Below are 20280 nucleotides of genomic sequence, written 5' to 3'. Positions count from 1 at the left end.
GAGCTGGGTCTCTTTAGCTTGCAAAAGAGGAGACTGAGGGGTGACCTCATCAATGTTTACAAATATGTGAAGGGTAGGTGTCAGGATGATGGAGCTAGGCTTTTTTCAGTGATATCCAGTGATAGGACAAGGGGCAATGGGTGTAAACTGGAACATAGGAAGTTCCACGTTAACATCAGGAAGAACTTCTTTACTGTAAGAGTGACAGAGCACTGGAACAGGTTGCCCAGGGGGGTTGTGGAGTCTCCTACACTGGAGATATTCAAGGCCCGCCTGGACAAGTTCCTGTGTGATGTACTGTAGGTTACCCTGCTCTTGCAGGGGGGTTGGACTAGATGATCTTTTTAGGTCCCTTCCAACCCTTGGGATTCTGTGATTCTGTGATTCTGTGAAGCCTGGGAAAACATAAGCCAAGAGTCAATGTCCAGGATTCATCAGTAACAGTCATTTTTTCTCCTTCTTAGTAGCTGGTGCAGTGCTGTGGTTTTGATTTTCAGCCTAGGAACAGCACTGAGGTTGGACAATCATGAGTGGCAGGGTGTGTGGGATAGTATGGGCAAGTATCTAGGCCAATGGGCCCCTCCAGTGCTTTGGAACTTCACCACTGAACAAGTGTAAAATCCGGAAAAACTAGTAAAACACTTAAATGAGGTGTGTTGTCATCCTGGTTATACCAGAGAGGGACAGATCATAGCAATGTGCTGGGGCTTGGCCTGTGCTTGCAGAGCCCTATCCAACACCATCCAGCACCTTCAAGGGAAAAAGATGTCTCTGAATCTGATGGCAAAGCGACAGACAATGCAGCTACTCCAACTCCAAATACAGCAGCTACACCAATGCCAATGACAAGTACAGAAGATACTCAAACCCTAACAGCAACAGACAGCGCAGCTGCTGGCACTACTCAACCCTCAAGCACAGCAGCTGCACCAGCCCCGACACCACGTACTGCAGCCACTCTAACCACAGTGATAATCACTGCAGCTAAACCAAAGGACCAGTTCATGCCAATATCAGTTGCCCCTGTACACAAGGGGAAAAGCAAACAAGAGGAACAAAAAGCAGTCCATACAGTGAAGAAAAATTAAGAAAAATGAAGAACCAATACTTATTACAGAGGACAGAATCTGAACAAGAGTTTTTATTATGTGGATCAGAGGAAGAGGAAGACGAAATGACTTCTGGACCCCAGACCTCAACCAACTATAGAATATGCGAAAAGATTTTACCCGTCAACCAGGGGAGCACATCATCACCTGGTTGCTCCGATGCTGGGACAATGGGGCCAAAGGTCACAAACTAGAAGGTAGGGAAGCTAGGAAGCTGGAACCACTTGATAGGGAAAGGGGAATTGACAAAGCAATTAGAAAAGAGAAAAGGTCCCTCAGCCTTTGGAGGCAGCTCTTGGCAGCTGTGAAAGAAAAGTTTCCATATAAGGATGATGTTATGAGTCGTTCGGCCTAGTGGAATACGCTAGAGAAAGGCATCCAGTCTCTGAGGGAATCAGCCATTGCAGAGATGATCCATCTCAGGGCAGATACTGGGAATGCATCTGTAGATCCAGATGAAGTCAAATGTACACGACCCGTGTGGCTGAAATTTAAACACAGAGCATCGTCATCATATGCCCACTCATTTTGACAGCAATAACCTGGCATGACATAGCACCATCAACAGTGGATGAAGTGATTCATCAGATCTGAGAGTTTGAAGACAATCTCACCCCTTCCATCATTACAGATGTGGAAAAACTGTCCCAGGAGTTTGAACAATAGAGAGATGATCTATCCAATCTGTCCAGCTCCTCAAGTGTACCAACCCACATCTCAGCTATTAATAAAAGGTGTCTTACTGCTTGAGAGAAAAGATATGGGAGGTGCACACCAAGGGACACCGTATTGTTTTACCTGCGGGATAATGGTGAAGACATGAGGAAGTGGGATGGAAAACCTACTTCAACTCTGGAGGAAAGGGTACGTGAATTGAAGAGGAGAACAAAGGTCATGGATGATCATCCCATGAAAGCTGCAGATTCAGTGATGAGCAGGTTCCCAGATGGAGTGGAAGAGCTGATTTTACTCCAGCTCATGTGATAAAGAAGACTAATCCCTGTCTACAAGACGTAAGTGACCAATGTTGTGATCACTATTAGAGGGGCCCTGCCTCCAGCCAGGTGGAGGTAGGGGACAATCAGATTTACTGGATTGTGTGGATCAGATGGCCTGGCACAACAGCCCCAGAGAAGTATAAGGCTTTAGTAGATACTGGTGCACAGTGTACCCTGATGTCATCAAGCTGTCAAAGGGTGGAATCCATTTATATTTCTGGAGTGACAGGAGGATCCCAAAAGTTGACTGTACTGGAGGCTGAAATCAGCCTGACTGGGAGGAAGTAGCAAATGCACCTCACTGTATCTGGTCCAGAGAATCCATGCATCCTTGGCATAGACTACCTCAGGAGAGGGTACTTCAAAGACCCAAAAGGGTACTGATGGACTTTTGGTACTGCTGCTCTGGACACAGAGGAAATTGAGCAGCAGTCCACCTTGTCTGGTCTCTCAGAGGATCCTTCTGTTGTGGGTCACCAGCGACAATACCTCACCAGCTGAGACTCCCTGATTCCCATCCATAAGCTGATTCATAGACTGGAGAGCCAAGGACTGATCAGCAGCACCCTTTAACAGCCCCATATGGCCAGTGTGAAAGTCTAACGGAGAGTGGAGACTAGCAGTAGACTATCGTGGCCTGAACGAAGTCACACCACCATTGAGTGCTGCCATACCAGATATGCTAGAACTTCAGTATGAGCTGGAGTCAAAGACAGCCAAGTGGTATGCCACAGCTGATATTGCAATGCATTTTTATCAATTCATTTGGCAGCAGAGTGCAGGCCACGTTTCGCTTTTACTTGGAGGGGCATCCAGTACACTTGGAACCGACTGCCCTAGTGGGGGAAACACAGCCCTATCCGGGATATATCCTGTGGATCTATATCCTAATATATAGGATCTACTATATAGGATCCTGATATATAGGATCTAATACCCTAATATCTGTGGACTGATCCATACTGCACTGGAAGAGGGGCAAGTGCCAGAACACCTGCAATACATTGATGACATTATCGTGTGGGGTGACACAGTAGAAGTCTTTGAGAAAGGGAGGAAAATAATCCAAATCCTGCTGAAAGCCGGTTTTGCCATAAAAAGGAATAAGGTCAGGGGACCTGCACAGGAGATCCAATTGTGGGGAATAAAATGGCAAAATGGACATTGCTAGATCCCCACAGGTGTGATCAACAAGATAACAGCAATGCTTCCATCAACCAATAAGTGAAACACAAGCTTTCTTAGGTGCTGTGGGGTTCTGGAGAATGCACATCCTATATTAGTTTGATTGTAAACCCCTCCTATATATGACCCGGAAGAAAAATGATTTTAAATGGGGCCCTGAGCAACAACAAGCCTTTGAGCAAATTAAACGAGATAGTTCATGCAGTAGCCCTTGGACCAGCCTGGACCGGGCCAGATGTGAAAAATGTACTGTACACCGCAGCTGGGGAAAATGGTCCTACCTGGAGCCTCTGGCAGAAAGCTCCAGGGGAGACTTGAGGTCAACCCCTCAGCTTTTGGAGTCAGGGATGCAGAGGATCTGAGGCCAGCTATACCCCAACTGAGAAAAAGATACTGGCAGCCTATGAAGGGGTTCGAGCTGCTTCGGAAGTGATTGGCACTGAATCATGGCTCCTCCTGGCACCCTGGTTGCCTGTGCTGGGCTGGATGTTCAAAGGCAGGGTCTCCTCTACACATCATGCAACCAGTACTACGTGGAGTAAGTGGGCTGCACTAATTACACAACAAGATCGAATAGGAAATCCCAGTCGTCCAGGCATTCTAGAAGTCATCATGGACTGGCCAGAGGGCCAAGACTTTGGAATGTCACCAGAGGAGGAAGTGATGCATGCTGAAGAGGCCCCACCATATAATAAACTGTCAGAAAGTGAAAAGCAATATGCCTTGTTTACTGATGGGTCCTGCCGTATTGTGGGAAAGCATCGGAGATGGAAGGCAGCTGTATGGAGTCCCTGACAAGTTGCAGAACCTGCTGAAGGAGAAGGGAACTGAGTTAGTTTGCCAAGGTGAAAGCCATCCAGCTGGCCTTGGACACTGCTGAACTAGAAAAGTGGCCAGTACTTTATCTCTATATTGACTCATGGATGGTGGCAAATGCCCTGTGGGGGTAGTTGCAGCAATGGAAGCGGAGGAACTAGCAATGCAGAGGTAAACCCATCTGGGCTGCTGCACTGTGGCATGATATTGCTGCTTGGGTGCAGAATCTGCTGGTGAAGGTACGCCATGTAGATGCTCATGTACCCAAGAGTCAGGCCACTGAGGAACACCAGAACAACCAACAAGTGGATAAAGCTGCTAAGATTGAAGTGGCTCAGATGGACTTAGATTGGCAACATAAGGGTGAATTATTTTTGGCCTGGTGGGCTCATGACACTTCAGGCCATCAGGGCAGAGATGCAACATATAGATGGGCCCGTGATCGAGGGGTGGACTTAACAATGAACACTATTGCCCCGGTAATTCACGACTGTGAAACATGTACTGCAATTAAGCAAACGAAGCAGTTAAAGCCTCTTTAGTATGGAGGACGATGGCTGAAGTACAAATATGGGGAGGCTTGGCAGATTGACTGTATCACACTCCCACCAACTCGCCAAGGCAAGCACCATGTGGTTACCATGGTGGAAGAAACCACCGGATGGCTGAAAACGTACGCTGTGCCCCACACCACTGCCCGGAACACTGTCCTGGGCCTTGAGAAACAGATTTTGTGGCGACACGGCACCCCAGAGAGAATCGAGTCAGACAACGGGACCCATTTCTGGAGCAACCTTATAGACACTTGGGCCAAAGAGCATGGCAGTGAGTGGGTATATCACATCCCCTACCATGCACCAGCCTCTGGGAAAAATTAAACAGTACAATGGGCTGTTTCAAACTACACTGAGAGCAATGGGTGGTGGGACTTTCAAGCATTGGGATACACATTTGCCAAAAGCCACCTGGTTGGTCAACACCAGAGGATCTGCCAATAGGGCTGGCCCAGCCCAGTCAGAACTTTTACATACTGCAGAAGGGGATAAAGTTCCTGTGGCACACATAAAGAATTTGCTGGGGAGGACAGTCTGGGTTATTCCTGCTTTACGTAAAGGCAAACCCACTCATGGGATTGCTTTTGCTCGGGGACCCGGATATGCTTGGTGGGTAATGTGGGAAGATGGGGAAGTCCGATGTGTACCTCAAGGGGATTAGATTTTAGGGGAAAACAGCAAATAAAATCAATTGTATGCTGTTGCCTGCTATGTAGTGCTTTTATAGCACACCAACTAGATGTCTTCAGGTCACCAGTGGCTGGCCCTGACTTCTCTCTGACAGAGGGAATTAAAACCAGACAAGCTCAGCAGTGACCAGACAAGTTCCACTGTGGCATCAGCAGGCAACAATCCAACACTGCACACTGTCTCTCCTGCTCTGAAAGACTGTTACAAGAGATGGAGCCCGACATCATGGACCAGATGAGCCCAGCAGCTTTACAGGGATTGGTCCATGCACTAAGGAATTTTATCTCTCTGTGTATGGATGTATATATATATATGAGACAAAAGTAATGTTATATTGAAACATGTGGGATCTGAGCATGATGTGAATGGTATAGAATAAGGGGTGGATACTGTCCAGAGTTCAGCAGTAGCAGTCATTTTTCTCTTCCTTAGTAGCTGGTGCAGCACTGTGGTTTTGACTTTCAGCCTATATTCAGAGCTTATAGTCCACTATATGATGGTTTTTGAATTCTTTTACTGTAAATGTACTCAAACTGTCCTGGGTTCAGCAGTAGCAGACATTTTTCTCCATCTTAGTAGCTGGTGCAGTGCTGTGCTTTTGACTTTCAGCCTGGGAAGAGCGCTGATAACACCAATGTTTTTAGTCGTTGCTAATTAATGTTTACTTTGACCAAGGACTTTCTGAGACTCATGCTCTACCAAGGAGGAGGGGAAGCCGGGAGGAAGCAGAAACAGGACACCTGACCCAAACTAGCCAAAGAGGTATTCCAGACCACGGCACATCATGCCCAGTACAGAAACTGGTGTCAGTTACCCGGAAGGGCTAGATTGCTGCTCAGGTCGGGCTGGGTATCGGTTAATGGGTAGTGAGTGGTTGTATTCTCTTCCCTTGTTATTTCTTTTATCATTATTATTATTATTGGTGGCAGCAGCAGTGGTTTGTGTTATACGTTAGTTACTGGACTGGTCTTATCTCAACCTGTGGGAGTTACATTCTTTGGATTCTCCTCCACATCCCTCTGGGAGCAGGGGGAGGAATAAGGCAGGGGGGAGTGAGCGAGCAGCTGCATGGTTCTGAGTTACTGGCTGGGCTTAAATCACGACAGCGAAACACAGTCTGGGAACTCTCCAGCCTGGGAGCAGCTTAGTGGAAATGAACCTGCAGGTCCTGGTGGACAACAAGCTCATATGAGTGAACAGGGTGCAGCTGCAGCTCAGACACCCAACAGGATGATGGGTTGCAACAACAAAGCCATCACCAATAGAGACACAGAAATCGTTATCCCACTGTCTACACAGCACTTGTCAGGCCACACCTGGAATACTGTGTTAAGTTTTGCTCCTCTGTATAAAAAAGATGTGACAGTCTGGAGAGGGTCCAGGAAGGGGCCACAAAGATGATAAAAGGACTGTGAAGCCTGCCATATAAGGAAAGGCTGAGAGAAGTGGTCTTGTTCAGCCTTGAGAAAAAAGGGTTTAGGAGAGACTTTATCAGCATCATTCAGTATTTAAAGGGTGTATATAAAGAAGATGGAGACTCTCTTTTTACAAGGAGTCATATAGAAAACATGAGGGTAATGGGTACAAGTTATTCCCAGGAATATTCTGCTTGGACACAAAAGGAAAATTTTTCACAGTGAGAGCAGTCAGTCATTGAAATAGTTTTGCCAGGGAAACTGTAGATTCCCCTACATTGGGCACTTTTAAGGTTCAGCTGTACAGGTTTCTGGGCCATCTTGTCTAGAATGTGCCTTTGTGAAGAAGGTTGGACCAGATGAACCTTGAGGTCCCTTCCAGTTTGGTATTGTATGATTTTAAGAATCAAATTATCATCTTCAGTTTCAGCAGAAAATATTCTAGAAAGAACTACGCATTTGAAAGAACTGTCAGTGGCTGAAAGTAAAAAAGATGCTGAAGCCAACTATGACAGTGTTTTTACTTCTCTAACTCCATCGTGCTTTAAGCTCTTCTCATCTTCATTTACTGGCCCTTTGGGCCTCTGAGAAACTCTTCTCATTCAAGTGACAGGCACAGAAGTCTGCGCTAGCAGATCCGGAGGCAAGATCAGGGCACAGGATGGTTCATAAATAAATGTAAGAAAGTCAGGCACCTTTTGGGCCTGTGAGATTTGCAGCTACCAGTTTCTCTTTTGGGAGAAAAATGTAAGTCTTAACTTTCAGAAAACACAGAAATTTAATGTAACTGCTCCTCACAAAAAATGTGCGTACACAGCACAATGACGAAAACTGGCCTTAGTCAGAATGAGCTAATTATATGTCCCAGGTATGCTACAATTGAATATAAGTCCTGGGTGCTAAGGTTGTGATCCTTCAGCAGCAACTGTGCTGTAAACATCCCTCAGGCTTTTTCTGCTGCAGGAGCCCCTGCTCAGCACCAACACAAGTGTTTATTCAGCCACAGAATGGATTGGATTGATGAACTAATTTATCCTAAATTATCTCTACAAAAGAATGTTTGAACTTTTTTACAGCTGGATCAATTCCCCAGTTCACTGCATAAACAGCTGGATGCAACCATGAGTAGCAGCAAATACAGAAGGAGTCTTGATGGTGGGAAAAATTGCCTGGCAATAAGGGTTGATATTAGCTGATGCAGGCATGCCATGGAACATAAATCTGTAACCTAGCATAAGAGAAATACAGCCTAGGAAATATATAAAAGATTAAGACACTGCTGTGATAGAAAATTTAATACATCATAGATTTTATAAATACAGTTATCTTTAACTTCTAAAGTTGCAACTTTTTCTGTGAATATTAAAGCAATTTAGGATTAAGTTGGATTCAGTCATACATCAGGTGGGACTACTACTGTGTGTTGTCAGGTAATAATACCTAGTCAGCATAACTCAGTTATATTTATATTTTTAATTAGCAATATTATTTATTATTTATATTATTAATTACGATATGTTAATTATGTATTATTTAGATTAAACATATAAAAGACAATTGCATTTAAATTAAAGTATCTTAAGACATAAATATTTCACTTAATATTTGTATTTGCTGAATAATGTTACATATAAACACAGTGCATTTGAAAGAAAAGCAAAAAGGACAAAAAAAATCTCAGAGAGGGAAGCTGTTTACAGTACTTAAGTAGTAATGTGAAAATTACATGCATACCCATTCAATTATAAATATGGAAATGCTTAATTAATTAAAATATTAAATTAATCATAACAGATAAAGATATCAAAGACTATATTGCAGCATTTAACTAGAACTTTGCAACTGTGTACAGCTGCACTGATACTGGAAAAGTTTAAGGTCAAATTATAACTACAAATTCTTATCAGAATCTTTTCATATAGGACAATACTGGGGGATTTCTCCGCTCACACACACACTCTTGAAACGAGATGCTTTCTGTTGGTTCTGAAGGGAGATGGGACCTTGGCTTTCCTAGATTAGTTAAGCACACATGAAACCCTTGTTTTTTTAGCTCTTTTTCTTTTTTTTTTTTTTTTTTTCTCATTTTCCCAACTGTAGGAATGCTGTAATCCTTAAGGTCTCAAAAAAAGAGAAGTTAGGGTAAAAATGCTCTACATCATCTATTCCTCATGATGCTTCTGCAGGGAAATAGGGAGAATGCTATGAATAAGATATATAAATATTATTTATGTTGTTTTTACAATTTAGGTGAAACTGATTGATTTCTGCTCTTGAAAAAATCTGCAAATACTAATTTACATCTTGAAATCAATCACCATAGCTGCACATTAGCCTTATTTGTATCTCTGCTGCTGTCCTAAGTAATGATTCTTTTTGAATGCATATTTATGGAAACTGGGAGTTTTTAAGAAAACATCAGGGGAAAATATAAAGTTTCACCTAGTATTCATACTTGTATGCTTATCCTGACTGTCTGGTTCCAGAAGCAGTATTGATTCATACCATATGACTTGTCAAAATTGACCAACTAAAAGGTTTCACTGTCAAGGCCTTTCGAAAAAAAAGCCAAAACTGAAGCTGCAGTAAAAGATTTCACTGTCAGCTTTTTCTGGTGTAAAGCACTACATAAGGATTGCATGCTGTGCTTGATTTGGGCAGTGATGCTCAAGCAGTACTTATGTGAGATTGGTTCTGTACGGTGAATGAGTTTTCTGAAGCTCAACCGAGTCAAGACTGAGGCAAGAAAGCTGAGGCTGGAGAAATAGGTTGGTTGTGAGCAATGTTACTGTCATTGATTTTAGTTAATCACCATGCTGTAATTTTATCAGGATCTACTGGTACTTACAACAGAGGCATGATTTTAGACTTCCAGCTGGCATCTGAATTGTTATACAACTGCTCCAGTCAGCTTTTTATCTTCTTCAGTTAGCTTGCAATACAGTTTCACATGCTTTTATTTTCTATGCATTGTACAACTGCACTATACAAATTATACCATGCATTTAGAATCATAGAACAGTTTGTGTTGGAAGGGACCTTAAAGATCATCTGGTTTCAACCACTCTGCCATGGTGGGTGCGGGGAGGAGTCAACACACTCTACCATATAGTTTGTACATTATATTGTGAGCGACACAATCAATAACAGAATACCAAAGTAATGGAAACACGGCAAACAGTCTTTGACTAAAACCTACCCAGCACTGTACCATACCTTAGTACTATTCAAAAGGCAGAGATGTTGAAATGCAAAACAGATGTTCAGAGACTGTCAGTGATTGTCCATTCATCTTTTCATGGAATTTAAAGACATGGTTATGATGTATAGTAATCTGAAAAGGTCTGAGATTAGTTTATAAGAAAAATCACTTCCGTCTCCTTATTCTGCATTACCCATCGAGTCAGCAGAAATGTTTTAAATTATTTTCTTTCTTGCTTAATAAAAGAGCTGAGGGTCAGTAGCTGGAGCTTTATGATGCAGACTGTGGAATTTTGAAATTGCCCTCTCTTCTTGATCACAGTCATTCTAATGCTGTGATTCTTCAGGGGAAAAAAGAAGTTTGGGGATCTGTTTAATAAATTATTAAATAAGGATAATGATTTGGGAAATTCTTATGGAAAAGGTCTGTATTCCTGAGATTTACATTAATTTTGCTTATTCCAGGCTGACTAAGAAGTCTTCACTATTACAGTAAGTAAACAACTCAAGGAATAAATACTAAAATTTAATTTAAAAAAGTCTTGAGATTTTATATATATTTTGAAGCTGCTAAATTATTCAGGAGCCTAACTCATTTCCCAATACTGTTCTTGAGGCTTATTTTCCATGATTTGCAGGAAGATTTACACCACTAATTGAGAAAGTCATATGTCAGAATAAGACATGGTCATTTAAGTAATATAATTTCATTTGTTATCATAGCAAATTATGAATTTCAGAATAGATGACACTGCTTGTTAAAGTCAGAAATTGTCTGTAGTAACAGTAGTAGCAGCAACCACTGTCATGACAGCAACATTGTCAGTTAGCTAACTGAATATAATTTTGTGTTGCTAACACTGAAATTTTGCAATTAGTTTCATGCTAGTAGTCTGCTACTCTCATTTCAAACCCTTCTGGACTACCAAGCCAGGGCCAGAATGTACATAGATATGAATCTGCTGAAAAAGTCCACTTTCCAAAGAAGGGCAAGTGTTAATTTCACTCTCTCTATATATATAGTTGAGAAGAAAAGGAGTAATAGTCATATAGAAATAAATGAATTTAATTTGATCCTAGACTTCGGAAAAGCACTATGAATATATAATCTTCATCATCATACTGTTGTGGTGATGGGCAAGAGATGAAAGTCATAGTTATCTAATCTGCTGTGTAACACCTTTTAGAGCATTCTCATTTTTTACACGGGCCCTTCCTGAGGATGATGGTTTAATAACATCATTATCTATGATTACTAGAGCTCCAGCTCTACATAGAGAACATTAATAGGATCTTAATACAATAATCAGGCAGCTATTTGGAGGACCTGTGCTTTTGTTCAGAAAGAAATCAGTTTATACATGTGGTGACTGTGTGCCTATTGGGTCCTGCAGACAGGCAGTGACCTCAAGGGGACCTGAGATGGTAATATGTGAATAGGCAGTGACCTCAAGGAAGGATCTATGGGAGACCCTAAAGCAGCAGTCCTATAGGGGATAATCTTGGGGTCTATAGCAATCAGATCTCTGGAAGCCCTTCAGCACCATTAATTTTGTTGCATTTTTTTTCCGTCAGGACCTTCACCTTTATTAATGGCACTTCATTAGGACAAGCAGACCAGCTGGAAGTGCATCAAGCAGTTGTACCCCCTGTTTGTAGATTTGTGCAGATTCCAGTCTTTCACAGAAATTTTATGCTGTCCATAAAATGATATATGCTGGTGACATACATTTTTCAGACAGACATACATGAGGCAGAACATCAAGGCTCTACCATTTCTGGCGTTGAAAAGTAACTCTTGAATTTTTAACATAAATGTTAACAGGAATTATATTAAATTTTTTACATGCTACATGTTACAATTAAGAAAAATATAAAGACAAATTATTGTCTATGATTAAAAAAAAAAGATCAGCTCCAAAGAGATGGAGTCTACGGAATATTTTCATTGCTACATATTTTTGAAAAAAAAGTACAAATTCTCAGTCCAATACATAGGATATTATTGTGGGTTTTTGGCCTACATGCAACTTCAGTGCAAGTTTTCAGGCATTCATACTTTAGTATGTGTTAAATCAGGTTGAAACATCCAATAGCCTTAGTATTAGCTACCTGCAGTTCAAAATACTTAAGATGCTCTATTTTAATTATTTGTATATATAAAAAAAAGTTTTAAAAACATGCAGATTACAATACTTTTCTGTATTTGGATGACAGTCATTAAAACAAAACTGCAGTCTCATTATGTTCAAATTATCATTCTATAAATGCTATAAATATAAAGTACTCCCAAAAGGAAAGAATTTCAATAAAAATCACTCTACTTTTGCAATATTTCCTTATATATGTAACTCATATTACTTGAAACTCATTGAATCCATGTTCAAAAGCTATGTTCAAAGAAGCATTCTGAAGATTAGAATTCTACATGAGAAGATGCAAACTATATATACACTGAAAAGAAGCAACCAGCCTGCGAGTACTGATGTGAAATTTTCTATTAATGAATGTAAAAGTTAGAAATGAAGACCAAAATCTGATATTTTTTAAATAAGTCAGCAATATGAAAAAATCACAATTAATATTTTAAAAAAGAATTTTTTTTACTTATGTTTTGAAAATTATACTTCTTGGAAATTCCATGTTTACAAACTTGTATGCAAAAAGACCTTCATTTATTCATATTCACAAAAGATAACCAAAGAAATGAAAGTTAATACCAGTTCTTGTACTGAGTTGCCTTAGTACCATCTTAAGCCTGGAAAGAAACCATTATTTTATCTCAAAGGATGATTGTATCAAACAAACGGCTTTTTTCTTTTTTTATCTGAATATAACTGGGTACTCTTAATGGCATAATATGATATGGCTTGTATAAGATACTTGCCATTCTTCAGTTATTTGTTTCATTATAACTCTGAAATTAGCTGAATTAATCATATAAATCTTAGAGAATATAACATTGTGATATATATGTCATGTTATATGGCGATTAGTTTAGAAATGGGGCCAATGACCATTTGCATGGTAATGAAGCATTCTTTCATAAAGGTGTCAAAAACAATCTAAAAGGCTAATGAAATTTTATGCAAACCACCTGCTGGTCACCTTCACTTCAATTAAATGCCTTTGGGGGAAATGGGAAAACCTTTCTTCCTAAATACAAATTAGAATGCAGATAAACACAAGGCAAGTGATAAGTAATGAACAGAATATAATGGGAAAGAATCAAACCACTTGTGTTGCATGGAAAATTAGCCATGATTGCCTTACAACAAGAAATTCATTTTGTTATTTTTGGGGGTTTCAAAGGACAGTAGAGCCACTTCTGTATGACTTCTCTCAGGAGCATTGCTATAAAAATGCCTAAATCCAGAGTAATAATTCTGTCATACTTCTGGATTTCAAACAGGATTTTTGGTTTCTGTATATGGGCCAGATCACAGAAAAGTGTAAAGGACAGTAAAAGAAAAACAAAACAAAACCAAACAACAAAAATATTGGGAAGTCAACTTTTCCCTTGCTAAGAAGAGTTTGTTTTCATGGCTAAAGACAGAAACACTCCAGACAACATCATCTCTTTTAGCCCATAGGCTAAGAAAAAAAATTATATAATTGTTGTGTCCTTTTGAATTTTAGGCAGCCGGATTAGCAATTTCATCATTATTTGTCATATAGTAACATCATGAGTAAATTTTCACTCAATATGAATTTTATGTAGCTATTTAAAAGTACGTACTACATATGTTGACACTGAAAAACTTTGGGCAAGATCCTTCAGTAAAGGATCTTAAGAATTTGTGGATTAACAATCAGCTAAATGATGTGGCAAGGGGTAAATAAATGATCACTTTTCAGGCACATCCCACAGGGATTTGTGCTTGGACTTTTGATATTCACCATATTGAAAAATAATATGCAGAAGGGGATAATTAGTGAGATGACAAAGTTTCCTGGTGATTCAAAATTACTGAGGATAATAAAAACAGCTGGCTCTAAAGAGCTCCAGAGAATATCATGGTATCAAGAGACTAAATGATGAAGTGGCAGATTATATCCAAGAATGATAAATTTAAAGTAACACACATGATGCTCTAACCTACCTACTTTACACAGGAAAGAGATTTGAAAATCATTGTGAACAGTGTTAATCAAAAAGATGGTCAAAATGTAGGAGTTACTCAGAAAAAAAAAAAAAGCGAATTAAACACTGCATCATTAAATGACTGTATAAATATGATGTGTCTGTATCATGAGTGCAGAGTACTGAGAGCTTCATCCCCAACACTCAAAGCAGTTATAGAGGAAATAATTGCCTTTCATGAGTATAAATCAGGTTGGAGCAGGATATAGAAAAATGCACCTCATCTTTGAAAAGAAACAATGAAGTGAAAGCAGCTATATAATCATGTTGTTAACATCACGACATCGGTGTTACCAGTGCTGTTCCCAGGCTGAAAGTCAAAAACACAGCACTGAACCAGGTACTAAGAAGGAGAAAAATGACTGCTACTGCTGAACCCAGGACAGAGGTGTGCAGAAACTGAGTGATTTTGTAATATTTCTGATAATAAAAGCACTAAAATTAATGAAAAGAAATCACTAAGGAGAGTTGTAAACCAAAAGGAAAGTACTTGTTCCATGCTGCAGATAGACTGTGGAAAAGCCTTTTGTTAAAAGGAAGTAGTTAATGTCAAATTATAAATAGATGCAAAAGCAATTAAACAAAACTAAGTAAATGCTATTTAAAGTTTTAAACAACAAGAAAATAGATTTAACTTAAGAAGTTTCTGAGCCACAGAATGCTGGAAGAGGGGTAAGCATTACTGTATATTTCATATTCTTTGCTTGAGGACTGCTATCAGCTACTGTCATAAAGTAGATAATAGTCTTTCCTGACCCAGAATGACTTACTTATGGTTCTTTATACTAACAAGTCATATGCCCTTGAGAAAAGAATTTATATATTCTTGTGGGAAGCAATTATGAAAGAAGGAAAGAACAACAAAAAGCTTCAATTTTATAGGATTCTGGAAAAAATTTTCTTCCTTTTCTTGTTTACCTTTACATGTAGGCCATTTCAGAGGGCTGCCCTGTAATAGTCTTTAACAGATATTTATTAACTTAAAGAAATTAATATCTATTAAAGGCTATTACAAGATAAACTATTACTGCTGTGTTATTATTCTTTATAGCTAGAAAAAAACCCACATATTTCAAGCCTTAACTAGTTATGTACTATAGCATTTAGAGAAGCATTTGAATAAGAACATTTTCCATGTTCTAGGTATGCACTGATAAGTGCAAAATAAATAGCAGGTGACTCAGCTGGTTTACCTGTGTGCTTAAAGGTCTTTTTTTTTACCTATTGATAGTTTTACTTTTTGTGAACAGATGCGTATCTGAAATTTATGTATGTAATTTGGAGATCTAGAGCAATTACGCATTTATTTTTAAGTAATTTGAAAACTGCTTACCATGAATTTGAAAAAAAATTACTGTAAATTTTTTCAAGTTATTTTGTTTGCTGCTTTGTTCAAATAAACAAAAAGGGACGTAGCATTCCTTAGAATTTGAAGGAGAGCTTAAATGTGTACTTTATCAAAGAATTCTAGTAATAATGTCAGGCATGAGAAAAAGATTAAAATAAATGAGAATTTATAAATATTACATATAAAAAGACAAAATCAATCTTTTCATGTTTCTAAGACATCATTAGAATTAACAGAGAATAAAAAATGTGTCACCTTGTAAAACAAAATTATTTTTACTTAGAAGCTCATTCAGTGCTCCTTGAAGGAGAAGAACATGCTTTCATATAGTTTTCTAAAGATTGGGATTTGCATGGAAAAATACTTCATTTTGCAGGCTGTAAGTAGAAGGTTAGGTATACTGGATTTGGCAGACTAACATGTCTTGAGATTTTGCCCAGAGGTCAAGGGAAAATTATTTCAGACTTATAAAATTTCTGATGGGAGAAATAAAAAAGAAAACAATTCTAGCTCTATTAAGGCTAACTTCAGAAGCATGTAAACACAAGTGCTGCAATCTCTTTTTGCCTATTTTTTAAAGAAAATATGTCCTGATATCATAGAGAGTATAACAAAATAGTCACATTTAGTGAGATAAAGTTTATTGACTGGTTTCAAATGTAATTTCCGTTTTTTCTTTTTTTATTTTAAATTACTTCTAAACAAGCATCTAATCATAGAACCATAGAATGGTTTGTGTTGGAAGGGACCTTAAAGATTATCTAGTTCCAACCTTCTGCCATGGGTAGGGACACCTTCCACTAGACCATATTGCTCAAAGCCTCATCCTACCTGGCGGCACAATTTCTTTGGGCAAACAGTTCCAGTTTCTCACTACCCTACTAATATATAAATTTACCCTCTTTCAGCTTAAAGCTATTCTCTCTTGTCCTGCCACTCTTACATCCTGTACCTGTAAAAAGTCTTCACATTTCTTGTAGCCCCCCTTCTTTTACTGGAAGGTTGCTAGAAGGACTCTCCAGGGCTTCTCTTCTCCAGGCTGACCAGACCCAGCTCTCTCAGCCTGTCTTCATAGGAGAGGTACTCCGGCTCTCGGACCACCTCTGTGTCACTCCTTTGGACTCTCTCAAGCAGGTGCATGTCCCTGTTGTGTTGGAGGTCTCAGAGCTGGGCACAGTACACCAGGTAGGGTCTCATATTATCAAATATTGTGTCCAGGGATTAGTTTTTAGAGCATTGCCTAAATTCAGGCCTGATCTTCAGACTGAAGTACTGACTAGAAATCAGGAGGGTTTTTCCCACCAGTTTCCTTATCCTGTTAATATCTGCTCAGCAGCCGCTCAGTTAACATTGCTTAGCATCTGTTCATGGTTAACTGATACACACAAAGGCTAACTACAGCACCAGCATCTAGTTTCCTTTTTCACAAATATTCTTTTACAGGTTAGTAAAAGTTTTACTGCTTACTGATCTTGCAGCTAAATTATTGCTAAACACAGCATAATGACACAAAGACTGCCAATTTAATTCACTCTATGTGCGCACTACGAAAATGTCACCATAATCATATTGCAATAGTAGAGATATCTAAATATCTATCTACATGGCATCTTACAACAGAATGAAAACTTTTTTAACCATGACAAGTGCAAGGTCCTACACCTGGGTTGGAGCAATCCCAGGCACAGCTACAGATTTGGCAAAGAAGAGATTCAGAGCGGCCCTGCGGAGAAGGACTTGGGGGTGCTGGTCAGTGAGAAAATGAACATGAGCCAGCTTCAGTGTGCGCTCGCAGCCCAGAAAGCCAATCATATCCTGGGCTGCATCAAAAGGAGCGTGACCAGCAAGTCGAAAGAGGTGATCCTGCCCCTCTACTCTGCTCTTGTGAGACCTCACTTGGAGTGTTGTGTACAGTTATGGTGTCCTCAACGTAAAAAGGACATGGAACTGCTGGAACAAGTCCAGAGGAGGGCCACGAGGATGATCAGGGAACTGGAGCACCTCCCGTATGAAGACAGGCTGAGAAAGTTGGGTCTGTTCAGCCTGGAGAAGAGAAGGCTGCGTGGAGACCTCATAGCAGCCTTCCAGTGTCTGAAGGGGGGCTGTAGGGATGCTGGGGAGGGACTCTTCGTCAGGGACTGTAGTGACAGGACGAGGGGTAACGGGTTAAAACTTAAACAGGGGAAGTTTAGATTGGATATAAGGAGGAAATTCTTTCCTGTTAGGGTGGTGAGACAATGGAATCGCTTGCCCAAGGAGGTTGTGAGTGCTCCATCCCTGGCAGTGTTCAAGGCCAGGTTGGATGAAGCCTTGTGTGGGATGGTTTAGTGTGAGGTGTCCCTGCCTATGGCAGGGGGGTTGGAACTAGATGATCTTGAGGTCCTTTCCAACCCTAACTATTCTATGATTCTATGATTCTCCCTCAAGTACAGAGGACACACTGTAGAAAATACAGAATTTGGTATGCTCATAACATTATAGTTAGTATGCTTGCTCTGTAGAAAAAAATAATGTTTTTCCTGTCTGTATTTATCCAGGCATTACAAATGCTTGCTTAAAGCAAAGCAAAAAGCACAGGGCAATTCACTGGACTTTTGGTTAAAAAAAGCTCCATGGGATTTATATTCACCTGAAGCACAGTAGCACAGCACATCTCTCCAGTTCAGTTGCAAAATATGTAAATTCCAGGCAATAGAAAGTGATTAGGAGATATTGGGATTACCCATATTATGAACCTACTGAAAATTACACTGACATAGAAACATTGGTGTGAGGAATATTAATGTACTTACAAAAGAAAAATATTGCATATTTCCCCAATAGATATTCATGAGTTTAATACAAAAGGAGTAAGAGGAAACATAAGCACAATCCATATAAATGTGATCACAAACATAAAAGAATATTTAACTATAAGCTTCTATTTAGCACAAAAGTTTATTGAAAACAAGCCTAATTAACACTGGAAAAGTTTTCTTCCCTAGAGGTTACTTGCATTAATTGAAGAAAAAAGAGAGATATGTGATTATTTTGCATGACTATTCTCCAAAAATGCTGCTTTTATCAAAAGAGCAACAAAATCAAATTATGTTGTGGTTCAGGGACTACAGAAACTCTTAACTAATCTTTAACATCTGTTTTACCACTGTCTTTTTCAAGGCGGTTTTCAAAGCCTGTTGTGCTCATTTTGAAAGCTACTCTGAAAAAAAACATGAAAGGCTCAGTCTTGAAATTATCAGCTGTGTTCTCTTCTCTTACCAGTTTTATGTCACTGTAACTCCTGTGACTATGCTGGTGTTGGTTATGAACTGAAAAAAACAGCAACATTCATACCAAATCTACCCTGTTAGCTTTTCCATTTTTGTTCCCTTCTTTTCTCATATTTGCTACATCACCCCGTCTGAGACAGGAAGATTCGCTTCTCCTATATGTTTGGATGGGCAAGAGACAAACTCTAAAGATTTTAATTTCCAAGCACATAAAGGGTGCTGGGAAATGTGTTAACAACATTTAACAATTTTCTATCCAGAGATAGGAAGCTAGGTAATTTTTAGTGTCTGTTAATTTGCTTTCTTCCCCCTGACATTTCAATATTGGTATAATTTCAAATTTTAAATTAAAACTGAACTCAGATTACCTAACTTCCAGAGCAGTTTCCTCTCTCAATATTTTAGTCACCAGAAGTTTTCACTATGTAGAAAGGTGACAGAGTGTATAAAAACATCCTTCAGGGTGAAAATCATTAAGGAAAAAGAAACATTTCAGCTTCTTGATAAACGTAAGCTTTTGAAAAATTATGGCTAGGCAGCTAAGTTATTAGTGATAACAAATAGATATAGGAAAGCATTTGAAACTGGATTTAAAACTTTTTTCCCTACACTGGATTCACCCCGTATATAGTATCTCCATCTAATGTTTTAGAAATGCCAATAAATCTCACACTTAGTTGAGTCAGATTTGTGTTCTGTGGTTCTACCTCTCTAATGTACTTGATTCTAGTACTGAGGACTAACCAATACTTTAAGACTAAAAAATTTCTGCTGGTGATATCACCATTAATCAGGAATGATTCAGTAATCCTGGCACCTTCATTCACACATCACTGATCAAATCAAAAAAGTTAGACATGCAGCAGATTAAAAGAAATGTTTCCAGTGCATTACACAGGCATATTATCTACAGTAGCAATAGGCAATATCATTGCCATCTTCACAAGGTAAAATACTATGCTCTCACAAAAGCCTGGGAGTTTAATGCCTCTAGTAGTCATTGTTACCAAGGAACATAATTGATATCCAGTTACTACAAGCTGGTGTGACCCCAGCTTGTGAAACTACACGATGCTTATTTCCTGGGAGGATGATCTATGTCTAAGCCTTTAATTTTTGGTTCACAAAGGAAGGTTCTTATTTCTATTATGTGTATTTATATACTAGAAAATGACATGTTAAAAACTTCTTTAAGTTTTTAACTTAAAAGAAGGCAGCACCTTCTTTTTCAATTATTAGTTAGTTGTGGTGGCTTTCTTTAATGAAGGCCTTTCACCTGCTTTTTGTTTGTTTCTTTGATTTTTGTTTGGTTTTTGTTTGTTTGTTTGTTGGGTGCTTTTTGTTTGTTTTGTTGGTGGTGGTGGTGTTTTTTTTGGTTTTTTTTTACCAGAGCAAGATATTCAGGCTTTGCTTTCAGTTTCAGGAAGCAAAGACTAATCTGCAAGCTAATCTTAAAACAGGCCTCTAAATTTGCACTTGTACAGTGAGTTAGAAGGTAGCAACTTTTATCTGTCAAACAGTTTAAGCAGTTCATGCAGCTTAATGCCTGAT

The sequence above is a fragment of the Lathamus discolor genome, chromosome 2, assembly GCF_037157495.1.
Source record: "Lathamus discolor isolate bLatDis1 chromosome 2, bLatDis1.hap1, whole genome shotgun sequence".
NCBI classification, from domain to species: domain Eukaryota; kingdom Metazoa; phylum Chordata; class Aves; order Psittaciformes; family Psittacidae; genus Lathamus; species Lathamus discolor.
This window is presented reverse-complemented; position numbering follows the sequence as displayed.